The following is a 21,327-nucleotide window of genomic DNA, read 5'->3' on the forward strand; positions in this document are numbered from 1 at the left end:
TATCCTGCCATGACAGGGTAGGATAGTTCTAAGAAAGTTCCTTGCCTTTAATAATGGTATGTCAGTTATGTTAGGCCTTAGCCAAAGTTGGTTGACTCAACATTGCAAATGAGACTTTGGGTGATTGCCCAGGTAGTCAGTTGTCTCTGTCAATTGTTGCACATTTTGGATATATCTCATTTGTTAAGTAATATTTATTCCCTTCTCAGATCTTTGACGGAGTTGAAGATTATGTAATTGTAGTTACTCTCTACATTATTTAGACTCCTTGAGATAGAATGTTTAGCAAAACTTTTGTTCTCAATATTGTTTGTTATATTTATTATTTGGTATTATTGTATATAGTTGTATTTGGTTTAGTTCTGTCTTATTTAGACAAAAGGGGGAGATGTAGGGATAAGTCCAGCCCCTTAGGGGGGCGTATTCACCTCGGGCTAATGTTTACCTATAAATCTGGCGAGCATGCTCCCAGCCACTGCTTCTGCTTTCCTGGTCTCCGCAGGAACGGTGGTTCTGTAAGTCTATTTCCCCATTAAAGCTGTATATATTTTTACAATCTGTCTGCATTCATTTACGCCGTTACAGCATACCGTCTGACTACGGGTCTCTGTATTTGTTACCATCTATGTCAGGAAGCTTCTCTGATGATGACTGAACAAAGTATTGATCTATAAGATTGCAGAATGTCATTGGAATCATTTTATTATTACATTCTTTCAGTAGAATAGTACTATTTGGTTTTACCACACATCCCTGGGCTATCTAGTTGCAGGTTCTTGGTCGCCGAAGCAGTGGCAGGTTCCATTTCGTGGAGTGGCCTTAAGTCAAATCAGATACTAGTCGGTTACCCCCACAAGCTTTGCGCCACCATTGCTCCAGGATATCTTGCAAGCTATATTTCTCCTTTGGTAGCAAGGCAGAATACCTTCCTGTACCAAAGACTCTAGCACATGGGGTGAAGGCTTTAGGCAGGTCCCAGTTCTGAGTTCTCCATGTTCAATGAGTTGTGTGGGCATTGTCTTCAGCAATAGGGCTTTGCTGTTAGTTCGTGGAGAACATTCTATAGCCGTGGCAACAACCTGAGTTGTTTTGTGATTCCCACGGGACCCCTCTGACCAGCCACTCGATTAGATGTACCCCAATCCTGGCACTAGAAGATTCATTTGGTAACAAGAGATGTCCAGTTGGAGTTCTGTCTCCCCCATTGTTTGGCAATTTCCCTTAGATTGCCTTCATATATGAATATATTTTATGAAGCTTCTATTGTATTAGGTTTTCATACTACCCTTTAGACAGCTCTTAATTTTAGTTGTCTCTCCCCGTATTTCCTCTCTGTCTCCCTCTTCACCCCCACTTCCCACTTGAGCCCCCTGTTCCAACTTCCCCGCTCCACTATCCATTCATAACTGTCTATTTATGTCAGAAACATAGTTATTGACACACCCGCCATCTTACACACTCATGCCACTCCCCAACCTTGGTAAGCTTCCCCCGGGATATATTTCTGGTCTATGTACCCCATACCCTTAACCTCTGCGCCCACCTCCATTTAGGTGACTGTCACCTTTTGCCTGAACTGTTACAATAACTAATTCTTCTTTGTCCCCCATCTCTGCTCTATCCTCCTAATCCATTATTCATGCAGGTGTCGGAAGACTTTCTTAAAATAGAAATTTCATCATGTCACACCTCGTCTTCAAAACATAGGGTGACACTCAGGACACATCTCTACCCTAGGCTAAAAGGCCCATGTGGTCCTACCCCATGTTAACCTCATCTCTGGTTGGTTTCAAAACTGCATCTGCAGTGCGTGCTGGGCGCACACTGAGCTTTAATCTTCGGGGTTTCTCCCTCAGCAGAGATCACACGTCAGGCACTTATGGTCCATCTTCAGGGTGCGCTCACTCTCAGCTCGGTTCTCCTTGCTATAGTTTTAGTCTCAAGTGTTCCCCCAGAGTGCTCTGGTGAAGTGTTGGACCTTTGAGAGGTGGGATCTTGTGGGAGGTCCTTGGATCACTGGGGGAGAGAATCATGAGACCCCAGGATTTCTTTTTTCTCTTTTGTTCCTTTGTTTCCTGGCCACAGCAAGCAATTTTGCTGTTCTGTACTTCTACTATGTCTGTGCTCCATTATCCCAAGCTCAAAGGAAAAGGGAAACTGAAGAGAGGGACCTCTGGATCTACAAGCTCAAATAACCCTTCTCTGTTTATAAACTGTTTATGCCGAGTATTTTGTTGAAGTGTCAGAAGAAACTACCACAGAAGCTTGTAACCATGGCAGTACAGTTGTCACGCCTGACCACGTGGAAACAGTGTCCGAGTTGGCTTACGCGAGTCATCTGGAGAAATTTGGGGAAGTTGTCTAGAAAAACCAATTTTGGTAGAGCTCCGGAGACCAAACAGGATATTGATAGAAAAGTGACAGTGGAGGCTGCACCAGTGAAGTTCAGACGGAAATGGGGAACACGAGGGTGCTCCTTGTGACACCCTGGCAAAGCATGAGGATGCGATCTGTTCAGACCTTGATGTATTATTATGGGAGGCTAGTTTAAGTGTAACGGAACAGCTTGTCCTATGAAGGAAATTTCAGAGCTGATTGGAGCCAGGCCGCATCGTGAATGTTGCTGGCTACTTTTAGCTCATTTATAGTGAGAACCAGTGGCAAGAGAGAGCGAGAGGGGAGACTTAGGAGAATGAGGCACTTTTCTAGGTGTGCATGTGAAGGTGTGACAGGGGTGGGTTGGAGGGTACAGTTGCTAACACTGCTCAAAGGAAATAAGTGCTTCCCCTCAGGATCGTGGCGGACATGCCTGGCGTCTGCATGACCACGCCACCCATCACTGGCTCAAGGTGTAGAAATGCCATTTTCTTCATAGACTTTCTAAGTGGGTACCTGACGATAATCCTAGCACTCAGGAGGCTGAGGTAGAAGGATAGTGAGTTCAAGGTCATCCCAAGCTACACAGTAAGGTCCTATCTGAATATAAACAAGCTGTTCCGTTACACTTAAACTAGCCTCCGCTCTACTCCTCTATTCTGTAAGCTCCTTCAAGACAGACCTTAACTGTTCTGCCAATTAATGAACAGTGAACTTTTAGCAATGTCCCTGGGAGAATAGGTCCCTGACAAACCTCTGACAAATGAATGAATGTTCTACTTAATATCAAACCGCCTCCAACCCTGTGAAATGACATACTTAATATATTTTTAAAAGAAACAAGGCCATATTTTTGCGAGATCCTTCTAATTGATATTGAGTATTCAGGTCAGAATTTATTTTTATGGTTATAGCCATAGACCTGTCTATGGGAGAAAGTAAGGCCTCGTTTAAGTCGGTGCCTCGATCGGCTCCATTTTATCTGTAATATCAAAATTGCTGAGATTCCTGTAAAGCTCCTGGGTAGAGTGAGGTCTTTGTCTGCACAGAGGGAGCGTGTCTGTGGTTCTGAAGGACAGAGACCTCTAACACATCCATTTAAGAAAAGCCCAAGTGTTTTGTTAGCGCCAGCTGCTGAAAAGGCTAAAATCAAATACCTGTAAAATGGGGCCATCAATCAAGCCCACACCTTTATCGCAGTTTCAAAGGAGGAGCTCAGCGTATCTGGAGAGCCATCATCTAGAATGCCTTTCAGTGATCTGTACAATCCTGGGGAACTTCGGTTTAATGGGAGCGAAACATTCCCAGAGAACGGGAAGTTCCTGCTGCGCTGTCCTCTACCTAACTCGGTCGCTGTCTGAGCGCTTTGCTAAGACACCACATCTCACTGCTAACGATCTCGACTTCCTAACTTACACTTTACCTTATCCATTTCAGTCCTTACTTTCATATTCGTGGATGTACTTTCTCCCTTCCTCTACAGTCTTGGCTTCCTGCAAACAGAAGCCCGTGTCTTTCCCAACTATTACATCCTATGATGAATAGCTTAATGTCAAGTTGACACAGCTGAAGTCCTCTGAGCGACAGGAACATCAACTGAGAAAATGCTTCCATAAGATTGGGCTATAGGAAAAAAAAAAGATTGGACTTTTGGCAAGCCTGTAGGGTATTTTGAAATTAGAGACTGATGGAGATGAACCCAGGCCACTGTGGGTGCTGCCATCCCTGGGCTGGTGGTCCTGGGTTCTATAAGAAAATAGGCGGAGCAAGTCATGAGGAGCAAGTCAGTAAGCAGCACCGCCTCCACACGGCCACTGCATCAGCTCCTGCCTCCAGGTTCCTACCCTTCTTAAGTTCCTGCCCTGACTTCCTTCAGTGATGAACAGTGATATGGAGCTATAAGTGAAATAAACCCTTTCCTCCCCAGTTTGCTTTTGGTCATAGTGTTTCACCTCAGCAACAGTAACCCTAACTAAGACACATCCTTAATATAATAAAGCTTCCAGTTTCAGGGTGGACATTTCCTTTACAACTTGCACCGGAAGAGGGATTCTGGTCATTGTGCTTTCTCAAGGACACGGGTGATCCTGATCGAGACAACAGTGGGAAGGAGAGGTGACAAACAGCACAGCTGGCTTGTGAAGCTTCTGCTAGCGGACAAGGCATTTTGCTGCACGTGTGTCTTTGGATAACGCCAATCACAGGGCTGTACTTCAATAGAGAGGAGCAAGTGCAAGTCTAGTGTACACATTCAGAAAGGAACCAGGAACACAGGCCCACTGCATTGATGGCTCGCATTCAGCTGATGCTCCAGATGATTCAGATGATGATCCTGACACAGCTGATTCTCAGCATCTTTCAGAAACCCAGGTGTTAAAGACTCGGCCACCTGGGTATCATTGTCGGGACGAAGCAGGAGCTTGTGAAAGGTACTTGGAATATCGAGAGTGCACCCTAGGGATGTTCATGGATCTGCATAGTTGTTTTACTGAAGTTGTGGTTGAAAATGAAGGAAGTATTGCTACACTGGATTTCTACTTCCAAATTTCAGCTTCTCTTCCAAAATCTGGGAAGGAAGGACACTGAGATCATTTTAAATAAAGTGCTTTATTTAAAATAGAGAGGTATAAAAAGTACCTGCTTTTGTTCAGAAACAGCGATTACTGACTAATCCTCTGGTGTTCCATCCTGGCCCCGTCAACAGTTCTGTCAATTACTTGACTGAGTACAGATGTTGACACGCTGGAAACATTTGCAGAGTACACAAACCTGGAACTGAGCTGCTGGAGCGAGTATTTAGATGATAGGATTATGCTCCAGAGCTGGAGACAAGGCTTGGAATGATGGGTTCACTCTAAATGATCAGTGTGCGGTGTTTGGATCTAAAGACCAATTGTGCGATCTTGGGATCATAGAACTTCCAATAACAGCATATGTAAAAGTTCTCCATGCTTCTCTGTCGACTTGAATTATTATTAGTCAACAGTGGGAGGTAGCAGTCAAACGGGCTAAAGAAATGTCAATCTGTCCACATGAGAACATGCTCTAGGGCATGGCATCGGGCTCATGGACTTTGCCCAGCAATGCACAGAGGTATGAGCTCAACCTGGTGTGTTACTTGAGGGATCTAGTCAGATGAGCCTACCCAGAGGAGAATAATGGGGCTGTTAATAGAACAAGAATCATTAGAGGAGCAGGCAAAGGGGGGAGTCGACTTAAATCAGAGGAGGGAGGGGACTGGGGAAACGTGGAGTGGGCTGTGAGACACAGTCTTTGCACACCCAGAGCTAAGGAGCAGAAGAGAGAATAAAGCCTTGTTGAAGAAGACAACAGGAAGAGGTTATGGGGAGGCCGATTTTAACTCACTGTGGAGAGTAGACTCTGGCGAAAGTTAAGTCTCTTGTAGAGTATGTCAAAACAGAATTCGTGACCAGGAAAAGTGGGTTTACTAAGGCTTCCAGTTTAACGAAGATTCAGGAAATTTTTCTAAGACTTGAGATTTTAAGTAATAAAACCAGAACAACCCCAGGCGGATCTGTATAAACTGTCTGATCAAAAACTTGCTTTAATTAGCCTACTCTCTGACAGCTCATTTCTGCAGAGAAAGAAATTATTTCTCCAGACAGGTCGCAGGCAAAGATATAAGCCATAGACGGTATTTTTGGTTCCAGTCCAGACTAATTTGACAACGCAGGTCTTTCTAATGCTCCTTAAGTGCTTGTTCCCCGTTTGTTTCTGAGCTCGCGGGTCGCTGCTGGTAGAGTCATTACCTCCAATTGTGTCAAACAATCGGGTGAACATTTCCCCTGCAAACGCAAAGCCATCCGTTAACATAAATGAGTATTTTAAAAACAAAAAGCTATACTTTCCTTAGGAAATCACAATGGAGGATTTCTTGATTGTTCAAATTGCTGCTCCAAAAGGAGGCGACCCTGAGAGCTGTCAGTCAAAGGGTTTTGTCCCAGTGAAGTTCCCCGTGGATTCTGCACAATCAAAGAACTCTTTGTGCTCGACTTGTCCTTGTAGAAACATGGCTGGTTTCTTTAATCATCCATTGTATTGTAATTCTGGACTGAATTTACTAAGGCCAACTGTAACCTTGCGGAGCTGCTCCTTCTTTGAGGCTCTGGGTTTGTGTATTTAGAACAAGGCCTTCACAGGAAGGCTTTGTCTTCCTGAGTTCTTCATGGTGGTGGTATGCCACCTTCCTGTTCTATCTGCTCCCCCTCAGGGAAACCAGGAGATGCTCCCTGGGGTTTGCCAGCTTCCTGAAGCCTTCCCCATAACACATTGGATACAGACATGTGAATAGAGTCCTTTGAGAGAAGAAAAGAGTAACTGGTTGTGTAATTCAGCTTTCCATCACTTAAAAAAAAATACATGAGAAAACTGGTGGAATGGTAGAGTGGGTAAAGCTGATCACCCATAGACCTGGTCCCTGGAGTCTGCATTGTGGGAGAGAGAGAGAGAGAGAGAGAGAGAGAGAGAGAGAGAGAGAGACAGAGAGACAGAGAGAGAGAGAGCACAAAATGGATAAATATAAAAAAGTTTTTTAAAAGTCTGAAAGACTTATTTAGCTCATGGTTTCAGAGCTTTCAGGCCACAGAAGTATATGCCACACGCCTCAAGAAGACATACTTACTATTAGATCTGCCATCTCCCTCACAGTGCTCCCTGGCTCTGGGACACGAGACTGAGCGTGGGACCCTGGTTATCCTGCACTTTCATTCAAACTGATTTGCACAGGAAGTCAGAAATGAGAATCTTCAGTACACACTGAACTTTTCATCCAAAATTCCTTTGAATGTTGTTATCAACCCTATGGTAAATATTGGAAAATCATTGTTCAAGTTTGGAAGGGCTCACCAAAGATAAATAGCACATATTCCCAATAATAATAATAATAATAATAATAATAATAATAATAATAATAATAACAAAAGTGCATTTGTACAGAAACAGCTATATAACAGGTTACATCACTGTTTACTTTTAGGTTCCGTGCTGACTAGTGAGTTTTATGCTGCCTACCAGGGACGTCCTCTTCACAAACACTCAGGCAGCCTCCTGCTGCTGCCCAGTTACTCTCCAGCTCCACTGGCTTCTCCTCTGAGGGTTCTGTCAGTGTGATGCACACTGCACCAGGCCCACACACCGTCCTTCCTGTCACCTGTGCCTCCGCTTGCCTGTCACATTACGAACCCTTCAACCAGTTGTTCTGTTCAAACTGGTGTCAAAGAAAAATTATCCACAGACAGCCAAACTCATCTTCCTTTATTCCCCTTAATTCCAAAGGCTTTATAAAATAATAACATGTGTAATTCACAGTTAAGAATTAATTATCTTGGAAGAAGCAGCCATCAAGCCGCTGTTTGGTTGGCAGCGTTTCCCCTCGCAGCGTCCTCAAATGGACCGGAATAAACTGCTAACCCCATCATCTTTTTGTCTGTTAAGGGTTTCTGTCTGTCTTCCCTCTATAACCCCCATTACTAAGAGCAAAGGCACACTGCCTTTGACTTTTCATCCAACCCACAAAGCCACTGCAGCTTCTGCCTTCTCATGGACCTAAAAACTGGAAGTAGGAAACGAATTCCAATGTCTGGGGCAATCACCACAATTATACTGTTCCTCCTCCTCTCCCCCCTGCTTCTCCTGCTCCTCTTCCTCCTCCTCTCTCATCCTCTTAGTTCTTAGAGAAGGCACCAAGTGAGGCACCTCATAGCATCGTATCCAAAGGCATTGCAGAGTTAACCAGGTTTGACTGACTCTGCCCCCGGTTCAGTCTGTGTGTGCATATGTGTGCACGCACGTATGTGAGTGTGTGTGTGTGCACGTGCGTGCGCACGTGCACGAGCATATATGTTTACACATATGTGTAAAGCATGACAGAAAATGCAGCACTGGGAAGAGACTAATGTTTTGGTAGAGGTATGTGGCCGATGTGGAACTAGTATAATTCTTTAGCAAACTCAGTAAAGTGCTAATCTTTTTTTAATGCTAGCATTTTATTAATCAAAAAGCATTTTACAAGGAACTATACATATGACTTCCAATAGGAATGTTGTACTTGCACTTGATACCAAGCTCACAGATTAGAGTGTGCAAGGAAAAACAGGTTTTCAAGTTAAACAACAATTTGTAGCCAAAACTGTAATCCCAAGGATTCTCACAAACATTACAAATGAAGGGATGAGGGGGACAAGAGAAGAAATATCGGGAGAGATAGCTAAAACTCAGGGCTGTCTGAGGGATATTATGACAACCTAAATAAAAATTTCCTAAAATATATATACATATGAAGGCCATCTAAGTGAAACTGCCAAATAATGGGGGCGACAGAGCCACAACTAGATACCTCTTGTTACTAAATCAAGCATCCAAAATTAGGATAATCACCAAGCAACCCAGGATGCTGCCAAGACTATAGGTTGCTCTGCACAAACTGATGGCCACGCTCTGTTGCTACTACGCAACTCACTGAACATGGAAAAGTCAAGCCAGTACCTACATGGAGCATCTTTGGTATAAGAAGGTACGCTGCAGCTACCAAAAGAGAAATGTAAACATCAACCCAGCCAGAAACCCTTTGACCTACAATGGTGTCCTGCCTACAAGATATGCTAGGGCAATGGTGGCTCAAATCTTGTTGGGGTAATCAACCCATAATGGATTTAACTTAAGATGGAACCCATACCTGCCACTGCTTGGGTGACCAAGAACCAGACACCAGATAGCCCAGGGACCTAGGGTCACATCAAATAGTACTATTCTAAAAATAAACAAATGTCGCAATAAAATGACTCTTACTATATTCTACTGAACTCATAGATCAGTGCCTTGCCCAGCCATCATCAGAGAAGCTTCCTCCTGCAGCAGATGGGAACAAATACAGAGACCACAGCCAGACATTCTGCAGAGAGTAGAAATCTTGGAACACTCAGCCCTAAATGAGATGTCTCTATCAAATCTCTCCTGTCAGGCTCAGGAACCCCCTTGGAAGATGAGGTGGAAAGAGTATAAGAACCAGAGGGGATGCAGGACACCAAGAAAACAAGACTTTCTGGTAGCTGGCATTTTCTTTGGGTCACCAACTAGCTCCCAAATAAAGAAATGGAGACTTACTAATTATGAAAGTTCAGCCTTATCTTAGGCTTATCTCACTAGCTCTTTTAACTTAATTTAAGCCCTTTCTATTCATCTATGTTGTACCTCCAGACTTTTTACCTTTCTTTCATTCTGTATGTCCTACTTTCCTGCTTCCAGGCTGGCTGGCCCCTGTCATTTCCTTTTCTTTCTTCCTTGAGCCCAAATTCCTCCTCCTACTTATTCTCCCCACCCAGAAGTCCCACCCTCGCTACTAGCCATTCAGCTTTTTATTAGACTAATCAGTGCTTTAGGTAGGCACATATTTACATAATTTACAATACATATTTACATAATTAAACAAACGAAACACATCTTTACATAGTTAAACAATGCAACACATCTTTGAATAATTAAACAAATTGTCTGCAACACTCTCTAAATCAATATGATCTGATATGAGCTTTGGCTCATATGAACTCATAGAGACTGAGGCCGCATGCACAGGGCCTGCCTGGGTCTGTCTGCACCAGGTCCTCTGCATATTTTTTTTTTTTTTTTTGGTTTTTCGAGACAGGGTTTCTCTGTGGTTTTGGAGCCTGTCCTGGAACTAGCTCTTGTAGACCAGAAACTAGCTCTTGTAGACCAGGCTGGTCTCGAACTCACAGAGATCCGCCTGCCTCTGCCTCCCGAGTGCTGGGATTAAAGGCGTGCGCCACCACCGCCCGGCCCTCTGCATATTTATTATGGCTTCTAGTTGAGTGTTTTTATGAGACTCCTGAGTGTAGGAATGAGTGGGTCTCTGAGTCTTGTGCCTTTTCCTTTAGTTTCTCTGTCTTGTCCAACTCTGATGTGATAGTTTTTGTCCTATTTTATTATGATATTTTATTATGATACCTTAGGAGCCTGTTCGTTTTCTAATGTGAGATGGAAAGGGAGTGGGTCTAGATGGGAGGGGAGGAACTAGGAGGAGTAGAGGGAGGGGAAACCATAATCAGATATATTATGTAAGAAAAAAATCCATTTTCAATAAAAGTGGTTTATTTAGCTTATATATTTTAAAGTTAACAACCCAAAAAGGACGGTTTTGGCCCTGGAGACTCCTCCTCTGACTCTATATCCTCATGGCCACCACCACAATGGCAGTGGCATGCCTAAAAGGGAGAGATCATATGGTAAGCCAAAATCCAGAAAAGGGGAGGGGCCAGTAATGATGTCCCAACATGCCTCACCTCTTAAATCAAGCTTTGGACACTGAACTTTTTTTTTTTTTTTTTTTTTTTTTTTGGTTTTTCGAGACAGGGTTTCTCTGTGGCTTTGGAGCCTGTCCTGGAACTAGCTCTGTAGACCAGGCTGGTCTCGAACTCACAGAGATCCGCCTACCTCTGCCTCCCGAGTGCTGGGATTAAAGGCGTGCGCCACCATCGCCCGGCTTGGACACTGAACTTTAAGGAATGAAGCACATATAACACATAGCAAAAGGTGATTTTTTTTTGTTGTTGTTTGCTTTTTTGTTTTGTGAAAAAGGATTTCCAATGTAACCCTGACAGGCTGTCCTGGAACTCACTCTGTAGACCAGTCTGGCCTTGAACTCACAAAGATCTGCCTGCTTCTGCCTCCCCGAGTGCTGGTAGTAAAGGTATGTGCCACCACCACCCTGTGCAAAAGGTGATTTTTTTAAAAAATGTTGTTAATGGGGGCTGGGGAGATAGCTTAGCGGTTAAGAGTATATCCTGCTTGTGCAGAGGGCCCATGTCAGGTGGCTCACAACTCCCTGCACCCCCAGCTCCAGGAAATCAAACAAACACTCTTGTGTTGTTTAGTTCTTTGTCAGCTTCACACAGAGTTATGTGGAAAGAGAAAATCTCCATCGACTTGTAAGCAAATGTGTGGGACATTTTATTCATTAATGATGGATATACAGAGGCCCACGACACTGTGCGCAGTGCCACTTCTGGGCAGGTGGTCCTGGATGGTTTCAGAAAGCAGGCTGAGCAAGCCATGGGGAGCAAGTCCATAAGCAGCACTCTTCCACGGCTTCTGCTTCAATTCCTGCCTCCAGCTACTGCTCTGAGCTTCTGCTTTGGTGTCTGTTATCTGCAAGCATGAGCCAAATAAACCCTTTCCTCTCCAAGTTGTACTCTTTAATCAGCAACAGAAAGAAAACTAAAACAATCCTCTTTCGGACGGTGTAGACACCTGCACTTATATGTGCACATAACTACACATACATATACAATTTTTACAATAAAATAAATATTTAAAAACACATTGTGCATGCTCTTACTAGGCAAATAGCATTAATCTTATGTAGGAATCCACTTTTTAAAAAGGATTCCAGTCTTTGAGCTCCAAAATGAGGGAAGCAAGAATAAGAAGGGAAAGCCAAGTGCCAGCTTTTGGTCATGTTCACCCAAGAGATGAACAAAGACATCCCAGACACACAAGCCACATCTGTGCCTTAGCAAATGTTGTCGCATGCCATAGACTTCTGGAGTTGCTTCCAGATAGTCAAAACCACAAATGTCAGGGTGAACTGTATCAGCAAAGTTGAGTCACCAGACATGAGGCAAAGAAATTTCTGAACTCTTAAGGACTATAAACCCCAAGTGCTGGTTTCTATCTTGCTCTAGTTATCATGTTTGGATCTTGATTTGAAGAAATGAGCCATTCAAAGCCTATTGGTAACTGGAGGCAATTGAATTTGTCTAGGTGTGACCTCTTTCTGGTTGTTCTTTCTTTTGTTAGGTGTATTAATGACATCACAGTAAAAAAAAAATCATACTTTCTATAAATACATAGAATAGTTGGAGATTTGACTTTTGATAGTTGGGATAGCTTTAAAATGCTTCCACAAAAAGAAAATAGATAAGCTGAATGCACGAAGCTGTTGGGCGCTGTCACATCTTGGTGATGATGATGAAGGTATATTTTGTTCTTCCTCACTTTTATGTAGGTTTGGAAGTTTCCACAGTAAGACTTGGAGGGCAGAGGGAACGAGCAGGACTATGGGTCAATGCCTTTATTACAGTTTGGTGTTGGAAAAGAAGGGGTTTGTACTCACGTCTGTAAACATCTACTTGGTTTCCCTTCTATACTGTGACCTGGGTGATCCGCCATCATCATACAGATGTGGAGAACAAGGCTCAGGCTAGCTGCCTCCATTTGGCAGGCAGAAAACAGAACAGACAACAAGAGCTGCTCAAGTAACTTGTCTCTGAGAAACTGAAAGCAATGCACGAGTGTCCTTTTTCTGCAGTGGCTTTGCATGGTCTCGGTTACCCACAGGGAAACGCTAGAAACAAGCAGTCCATTTAAATGCACGTATCACACTTCATTGTGGCAAGTGCTCTGCTGTGTTATTGCTGTCAATCACCCACTGTGTTTAATTTATAAATCATAGTTTCATCATAGGTGCATATGCAAAGCAAAAAAACGGACTCGACTCTCTAGGACTTGGAATTTCAGACATCCAATGGGGGTCTTAAAAGGTACCACCAGTGGATAAGGGGAGACTCCTGTAAGATAGCACCTCTACATCTCTTGACAATGAAGAGGAAGCAGCTTTGGATCAATGACAATTGGGACAGTTGCCACTTTAAGATGTTGTGCTGACTGGTGCTCGCAGCTCTGGCAGCTGCCAGCCATCTTGGTTCAGGAAGCCACTTAATTCACTCCTTTTCCTTTTCCCCTTCACGGAGATAAAGGAACATGAATTCTGACCTGGGACATGTGAAAAAGAAAGACAGGAATGGGCAGGAAGGGAAGCGCAGAGAAGCTGGACTCCCATGCATTCATGAGAAGTTGAGCATGCCCAAACGCCAGCTCTGCAGAGATTGCTGGACTCTTCCCTCATACCTCTCCTGCACACCCAGGCTCCCCTCTCCTAAGCAGTGCTTTCTTCAGTGTCCATTCCAGCTCTAAACGAGCCAACAGCTCTGGAAGTCCTTGCCTGAGTGCGGCACGGTACACAGAAGACTGCTCAAAGCCCAGGCACAGAAGGTCAACTTCTGGCCACTTAGAAACTTTGTGGCCTGAGACTACACCTCAACCCTCCAGGTCTCAATTTCCTTCTCTCTTTAAAAAGGATAAACAAGGGGCTCATGTTATGGTTTAAGTAAAATGCCGCAGGTCCCCAAGTGGCTGCAATGGGCAGCAGGTCCATGCCACAGGTCCCCGAGTGGCAGCAGTGGCAGTGGGTCCCTAGACCACAGCAGGCCATGAAGGCAGCCAGGTCCTAGGCAGGGAGCCATGTGGTGGGTGAGAGACCAAGACAGATAGGCACGCCACACAGAGTGAAGTTGCATGTTTATTTAATGGGTTAAGGAAGGAAAGGGGAAAAGGGGGAAGAGCAGAGAGAGAGGCACAGAGAGACAGACAGACAGAGACAGGGGGAAGGGGAGAAGTGGGGAGAAGGGAGAGACAGAAGCTGCCTCTTTGAGAGAGAGATGGAAAAGAAGAGAGCTCAGGCCAGAAGCAGAAGGAAGGTCTGCCTGCCTTGGTGAGGGATGGGGGGGAGGAATGGGCAGGGCTTCTCTCTTAAAGAGACAGGATAGACCATTACATTCCATCTCTTTTATATATATATATATATATATATATATATATAATAAAAAGGCAGGAGCTTGGGCACAACAGGTTAAAGGAATTCGGACGGCAGATTCTCATGACTGTTTCCTGCTTATTTGTGGGTGTCATCTTTGTGGTGGGGGGAACCTGAGAAAGCTGGGTGCTGGTCACATCCTGGCGCAGCTGGTCTTTTTGCTCCTGTTCAGTGTTTGTGGTATGGAAATGTCTGGTGTCTCTTACACCTGTTTAAGGTATTGGCAGAACAGAGGACAAAGTTAAGATTAGGGAAAAAAATTTTAGGGCCAGGGAATTGAGAGTGGTGTATTTGACCTGTTTAAGGTGGATCCTTCAGTTTGGCTCCTGGAACTCACAAGAATTCTTTGGGTTTGTGAAAACGTAAGTTTAGATATATACATTGTATAAACAATAGTATATCTATATCAGAATGACTGTGACAGATGGTTTTGCACCATGAAAAGTATTTCTATGGTAGGCAGCGTGAGAGAGAAATTAACTTGTATTTGTTCTCACACCTTTATAACTTGCAGGTACACACCTTAATAACTTGTATTTGTATTTTATTGAATTTGTTTGGTAAGGTTGTCTTTTTAAACTGACTAAAGCTGTCAAACTGCATCAGAGATCTTTAAGAAGGATAAAATTTTACTTGAGTTATTGATTAAAAAACAACATAGAGGGGCTGGAGAGATGGCTCAGAGGTTAAGAGCATTGCCTGCTCTTCCAAGGTCCTGAGTTCAATTCCCAGCAACCACATGGTGGCTCACAACCATTTGTAATGAGGTCTGGTGCCCTCTTCTGGCCAGCATGCATACACCACAGACAGAATATTGTATACATAATAAATTTAAAAAAAAACAACAACAACATAGAACTTACCTCCTCAGTGTCCTCCATGGTCTCTGAGGGTCATATTTGCCTTTTGTTGTTTACAGCAGGGCCTGCCATGCTCCAGAAGATCCTGTAGACTAAAAAATCTATAGGAAGACAAACCTACCTTGACCTGAGCATCTAGGCTGTTAATTACAGCAATTCTTTCCACTGTCTGGTGATCTTTAGTTTAGAGGAAAGGCAGTTTTGCCCAGCAGTCAGTGATTGGCAGTTGAATTGAATTGCAGATGGATGTTGTTTTGTGCCCATTTATCTTCTATCTTCTTTGGAGGAAGTAGAGTGCTGCTGCTAGGAGCCAACCTGTCTCTTTTTGCTATGAAAAGTCTTTTTTAATTAAATATTTAAATGCCATATCCCCAGATCTCTGAGCAGTTAAAGGCTATTTATCAAATATAACTACAGTATAGAATCTGCCTGGAGAGCTGGGTCCAAGCTTGACTGTACTGGCTCTCAACTTAACAGGTATGATTTACACTCATAAAAAGACAGAAAGAAGAAAAAACTGCTTGCAATAGAAGGTTAATGGTAGAACTGAAAATAGTAGAGAACAGCTTAATATATTTTAAAGCAAGGTTGAATTAAATATAAAGTATTTTTTGTAAGAGACTTAAAAGTACATACCAGTTTAAAACATGAGGCTTATTGTTTTTGTAGTCTGGAATGAGATGCAATGAACAGACAATTATAACATTTAACAGTAAACATAGGTGCATTTAAGCCTTGCTGCAACTGGTCAGGTTGGACCTTTTACAGATGAGAAAACTTCTCAAGATCACAGATACTAAGTAGAAAGATGATCTCCTCAACCTTATCTGCTTCCTTCCAACCTTGCTGGAACACCTTCCCAGGCTTTAGTCTTCCTGGTTGAGGTCCGGGGTATAGCGTTCATCCACACTCCTCTTATTCTGCTTTTGGTTTGAGTTAGCTGTGTGAGAAATCTCTGCTTCATGTCCGACCCTGAATCAGGTATTTTTCTATGAGTTCTTGTGATGTCTCTTAGCACTTACGGTTATCATTAAACAAGCAACTGATTGATTTTTAAAATAGGTTTGTTCAAGATTTTTGTAGGAATCAAGGGAGTAGGCATCATGTCTGGGGAGGTGGGAAGAGGGGCCCATGACCACTCAACATCTCCACTAGGGTTTACGTCAACAGATTATCTGCCATTCTGCAATAGAGGATTGCCTGCTAGAACGTGGTTCTCGATGCCACTCTCTCTGTTTCTTAAACCTAGAATCCAATTCCAATCCTCCCTCCTGTAGAAACTTCAGATCTACTTTGACAAACATGGAGCCTTCTTAAGGACAGGGATTGTGCCTTGTTCGCTCTTGAATCCCAGCACAGTGTTGAGTACATGGTAAACAATCAGGTATTTGCTGAATAAATGAATGGCTAAGTTAGAATTCTCGGACCATTACTCTTCCGCTATGCCAGTCTGCCTTTTCACAGATGGAACTGTTGCAATCGGCATTTTCTTCTTCGGACCTCTATTGCATGCATGCATGGCCGTGATGGGGCAGGGCCCTGGGAAGGCACAGCTGGACACACAATTCTTGGTTATGGATTTGGCCCAGTGACCCCATCGCCTGCTCTTCCTTGGCTCAGAGGAAATGATAATGCAGGTGTGGTGGAGCTGAGCAGGGACGTCCCAGCTGCTGAGCCCCAGGGGAGTGATAAGCCCTGCAGCACACATTTCAAAGGAAGCAGAAGGCTCCCGGGGCTCCTTTCTCGGGCCATTCTCCAAAGACTGAACACAGGAAGGGCAGAACATTCCAGAAGCACGGTGTCCTTCTCCTCACTGTCACTCATTCATCTCATCATTGTCTTTGTCTACTCTTCATTCATCTCGACTTTCGGAGGTTGAGATTTTTTACATCCTCTTAAAGTCACCTGCAGACTCAGAGTAGCAAAAGCCAAAGCCGAGTCCTGACGAGCATCCCCTGCGCATGAGCCAGGCATCAGTTTTGAACAAGTCCTTGAATAGCTGCTGCTCCTTGCTGAACTCTGAGACCTTCTTATCTTCCCACTCATCTCCTAGCGAAGGACTTCCAGAGGCTGAGGAGACCCGTGGAAACAATAGCCCACCAGGCCTGGCCTCTCCATATTTTCATTACAGGAAACAGCGACAGACAGCAGCCTGGGGACAGCCCCTGATACCCCAGTCTTATCACACACAGAGTATCTCTGACCCAGTCAGGAAAACAGGACAACTAAATGGCTTGGGCCTGGGCTTTGTCACTGAAAAACACAGTTCAAAGTGCCAGCCTAGGCCTGGTGGCGTAGGAATGCAATGGACTTTGCCTGTTTATTTTGAGCAGGGACATTTTGGTTGCCAAGTCCCGAACAGAGACAGAATCAAAAGGCCATTTTCTAAGCGCCTTGTCACTCATGAGTCTCCTTGTCAGTTGTCACTGTTCCTTGCCTGGCCTCCTGTTAAATCAAAATATTCATCTAAAGTGTCCATTTTCTGAGAGGAGCCAAGGACACAACAGATCCAAAACATTCACTAATGGTCCCTGGATCCTATCTTCCTTTGGAATAAACACACCTAACACATCTGCAGCACTCAAAATCCACCCCTCACCCTAGCATCGCCGCATAGCTTAAGCTAGCCAGGTGTTTGCAGATGACTACAGAGATCCATGGCTTTCTTGGAGCCAATTCATGGCACTCTGCCCAGAAACCCAGGTTAATATTTATAATTCATATGGTGGAGAAATGTCTTGGTTTTTTTTTTAATCTACCTGAGGAAAGTCGGGGTGTGATGGGTAGGCTGAGCAAGACCAATGTGTTAGTATTCTCCATCTTACTATCTTCCTTATTTGGAAGTTGGCAGGGATGACATTATTTGTATCATTTAATTTGCTGGTGCTTTCATTAATGTCGAGCAACTTTATTATTTTAGAGATATTAATAATTGATTATGTGGAATTTAATATGTTCATGAAATAATCATGCTTGGCAAATTTAAAGGTATAATCTTGGAGATAATTAAATATTTACCAGTCAGGTTTGCTTTAAGACGTGTTCCGTGTGTTGTGAGGGACTGCAACTGCCAGACTTTTGAGAACTGTAGGTTCGTTTGGAATTTCCAAACTCAGCATCTTTTGCGTAAATCAAGATCTATACCTGCCTGTTTGATTCTTTGTGAATCACGAGTTCATGTCTAAAAGGAGGATAGACCCTTTCCCCATCCACGAAATGGGCACAGAAGACTGTACAAGTACACAAGATGTCCCTGCTCTCACCGTCTGAGCAACTACAGGCTAACTCTGCAGCCAGTCTCAGCAGAGGAGGCTCCCAGTAAAGGGCCCATCGTCATTTTTTTATAGAGATGGTGATAGATCCCTGAATATTGTAATACCGCATCTGCACTATCTTCTATAGTTTGTAAAGTGTATTTTCTTCCACGCCCCTAAGTGGGGGGGGGGGAACAAAACCACTTTCTTTTAAACCTCATGGTGCGATGCTCAGCCGTAGTCCTCCGCAGTCACACCAGCCTCTGGTGTCTGGTATGCTTCACTCTCCAGACCAGTTTCTGCTGCCATCTGGCTGGGTTTGTGATAACCAACCCTTTTGTACACCTCAACAACAGCCTCTGTGACCTAAGGGACAACTCGTCTGGTTTTAGATCCTGTGAAGCGTTTTGATGTGTTCATTCCTTGGAGTATGCTATCTGCTTCACAGACATCGAATTAAAGCCCTGCTGCTCTGTTTTGGAGAGGGAAGCAGTATTTTTCTTTTCAATGTCAAATCATAGTGTAATCTTTCTGAGGACCTTTTAAGTGGTGATTGAACTTCAATTCTACCTTGTCTTCTCAACACATTCAGTTCAACTGAAGGGATGACAGAAGGAACTGCTTCGACTAAGCCCTATTAACAGTGGCATGCCTGCTGCGCCTGAATCACCCTCAGCTGATCCCAGAGATTCTGGGATGTGCAAACGTGCACTGGAATCACTCAGTAGCGTTCGACTCAATAACCCTGCCCTCGTGTTAATGTTCTAGCCTATCAGTAGTCACAGCACAGCTAGAGAAGAAAAGAACTCCAGCCAAGACTAGGATAATGGGAAGTGAATAACCCCCCCCCCTACAATATTATCCCTCATTTCCATTACTTCATCTTTGCTTTTGTTGCCACCATCAGTGAGAGTAAATCAGGACCTTGCACATACTAGGTAGGTGATACACCATTTAACTATATCTCAAGCTCCTCCACCCATTATTCTATCTTTTAAAATATTATTTTATGTGCATGGGTATTTTGTCTGCGTATATATCTGTGAAGGGCTGTGAATGCCTGGAACTCCCAGAGGGTAGAAGAGGGAAGGTGTCAGATCCCCTGGGACTGAAGTTATTATAGACAGTTGTAAGCCACCATGTGGGTTTTAGGAATCATACCCAGGTCTCCTAGAAGAGCAGCCAGTGTTCTCAACCAGTGAGCCATCTCTCCAGCCACATCCTCTCTTCCCTCTTGAAGCTCCTTCTGACCTACTCACCTACAGTGGATCATTCTATCAGGATCTCATGACACTATCCAACTACAGTTCTCTGCCTCGACTTGTCTTTTTCTCCCCCAGCGACATAAGAGCTAGAGCAGATGGCGGGCTCACGGTCAAGCTGGCAAAGCTAGCACTATGAATCATGACAGAATTCCCTCTTCTCATTTTTTATCGTGATTCCCCATCATACTTTCACTGAGTGGTAGGAAGGGGAAAGTGTGACTTTGTAGATGAATATAGGGGAAGGATGGAAAAACAAGCCTAACAGTCAGTCTTCCAAGCCTGGGTTTAATCTCTGATTTCAAGTCCACGGTGGGAAGAGCCATCTTTGTTACGAAGATCCCGCCCACCCCCCAAAGAGTCCCTCATCACAAACCAGCCTTCGTGCTGGGAATGGTTTGCTGTGCACTAGTGGAAGTTGAAGGAAGCCTGTTTGTGAATGCTCCATTTAATGACTACTCACTGAATGACTCCAAGAAGCACGCTGCTCAGGATGCTGATCAGGATGCTTGACTCGTCACTCTAGGTGACAGTCCTGAAGTCCTTCAGTGATGAACTCTTTTTTTTTTTAAAGATTTATTTATTTATTATGTATACAACATTCCTTCCATGTATGTTTGTATGCCAGAAGAGGGCACCAGATCTCATTATAGATGGTTGTGAGCCACCATGTGGTTGCTGGGAATTGAACTCAGGACCTCTGGAAGAGCAATCAGTGCTCTTAACCTCTGAGCCATCTCTCCAGCCCCCAGTGATGAACTCTTGAATGAGAGAAGAACCAGGGAGTGGGTACCTGATCTTGTGACTCAATGACAGTTTCCACAAAATGTCCTGGATCCCTGCACATGCATACGGATCTTGCAAATGCTGTACTGAATTTCACATGATTCCTGGACATTTGAGGAGCCACACAGACCTATGTCATAGCATTCACATATATGAGGATTTTTTTTTTACATGCTTAGTTCCACCTGAATTCAAAGAGACCAAGCCAGCAATGGAGGATAAAAAAAAAATCCTGCTCAAGACATCCAAGTTTTCTTCAGCAACAGTGACTAAAAACACTGCTGAGATTTCTCACCTAGGTGTTGTTTGGTCTGAGGCAGGGGCTGATGGTGACTACTTTTCTGAATGGACAACTCACCATCTACCTGGCAAACCAAGGTCCTCCCTGGGATTAGCCACATTTCCTGGCCCCTTCCCACTCTGTGCTGTGATCTTGCGCTGTGAGCCTCCTTACAGCTCTTGGGGAGAACGCTGCAACTCCTTCCATCTTTTGCTTCCTGGGAAGGAAGACCCCTCCTAAAAGAGTCAGGGACCCGCTCCACCCTGCTAGGGGAACTTCTGGCCATGGCTAGGCTTCCTGGTGTTTCTGAGCTGGCTGGAGGTTTTCTACTCTCTTGCTAGTCTGGAGAAGCAACCCCAGTTTTCATTTTAAGTGAGGACACTGAGGCAACACAGAAGTGCTGGGGACTGACAGATGGGGTCGGAGCCTGGAATCTGTATCATTTAAGGACACAGACACGCTGGCTTCTTCCCCTACATTAACTTGAGAATATGAAATATGGGCTTTTAATTATATTCCCCACATCCTCTCTTAGGCAGGAGATAGAGTTCTGACCTTAGCTCCTCTTTCGGTCCTAAAGGGTCTGTGGAAATGAAAGCTGCAGCTATTTGGTTGTTGGTTGTTCTCCTCTTGCAGACATTAGTGCCTCAAGGGACACTGGAAACATGGAGAGCCTCCAACCAGTCTCATCTGGAGCACTACCACCAGCAGCCGCAGTGACACTACGTAGCGCTTCTTAGTTAATACAACTTTCAACTTTGCTATCACTTCAATTTGATCTTGATTTAATCCTCTTTCCCAACAAGTCCGCAAGATTACCTGT

This window comes from Microtus oregoni, unplaced genomic scaffold, assembly GCF_018167655.1.
Source record: "Microtus oregoni isolate MIOR12 unplaced genomic scaffold, Mior012 000009F_ref0000495, whole genome shotgun sequence".
In the NCBI taxonomy this organism is placed as follows: Eukaryota; Metazoa; Chordata; class Mammalia; order Rodentia; family Cricetidae; genus Microtus; species Microtus oregoni.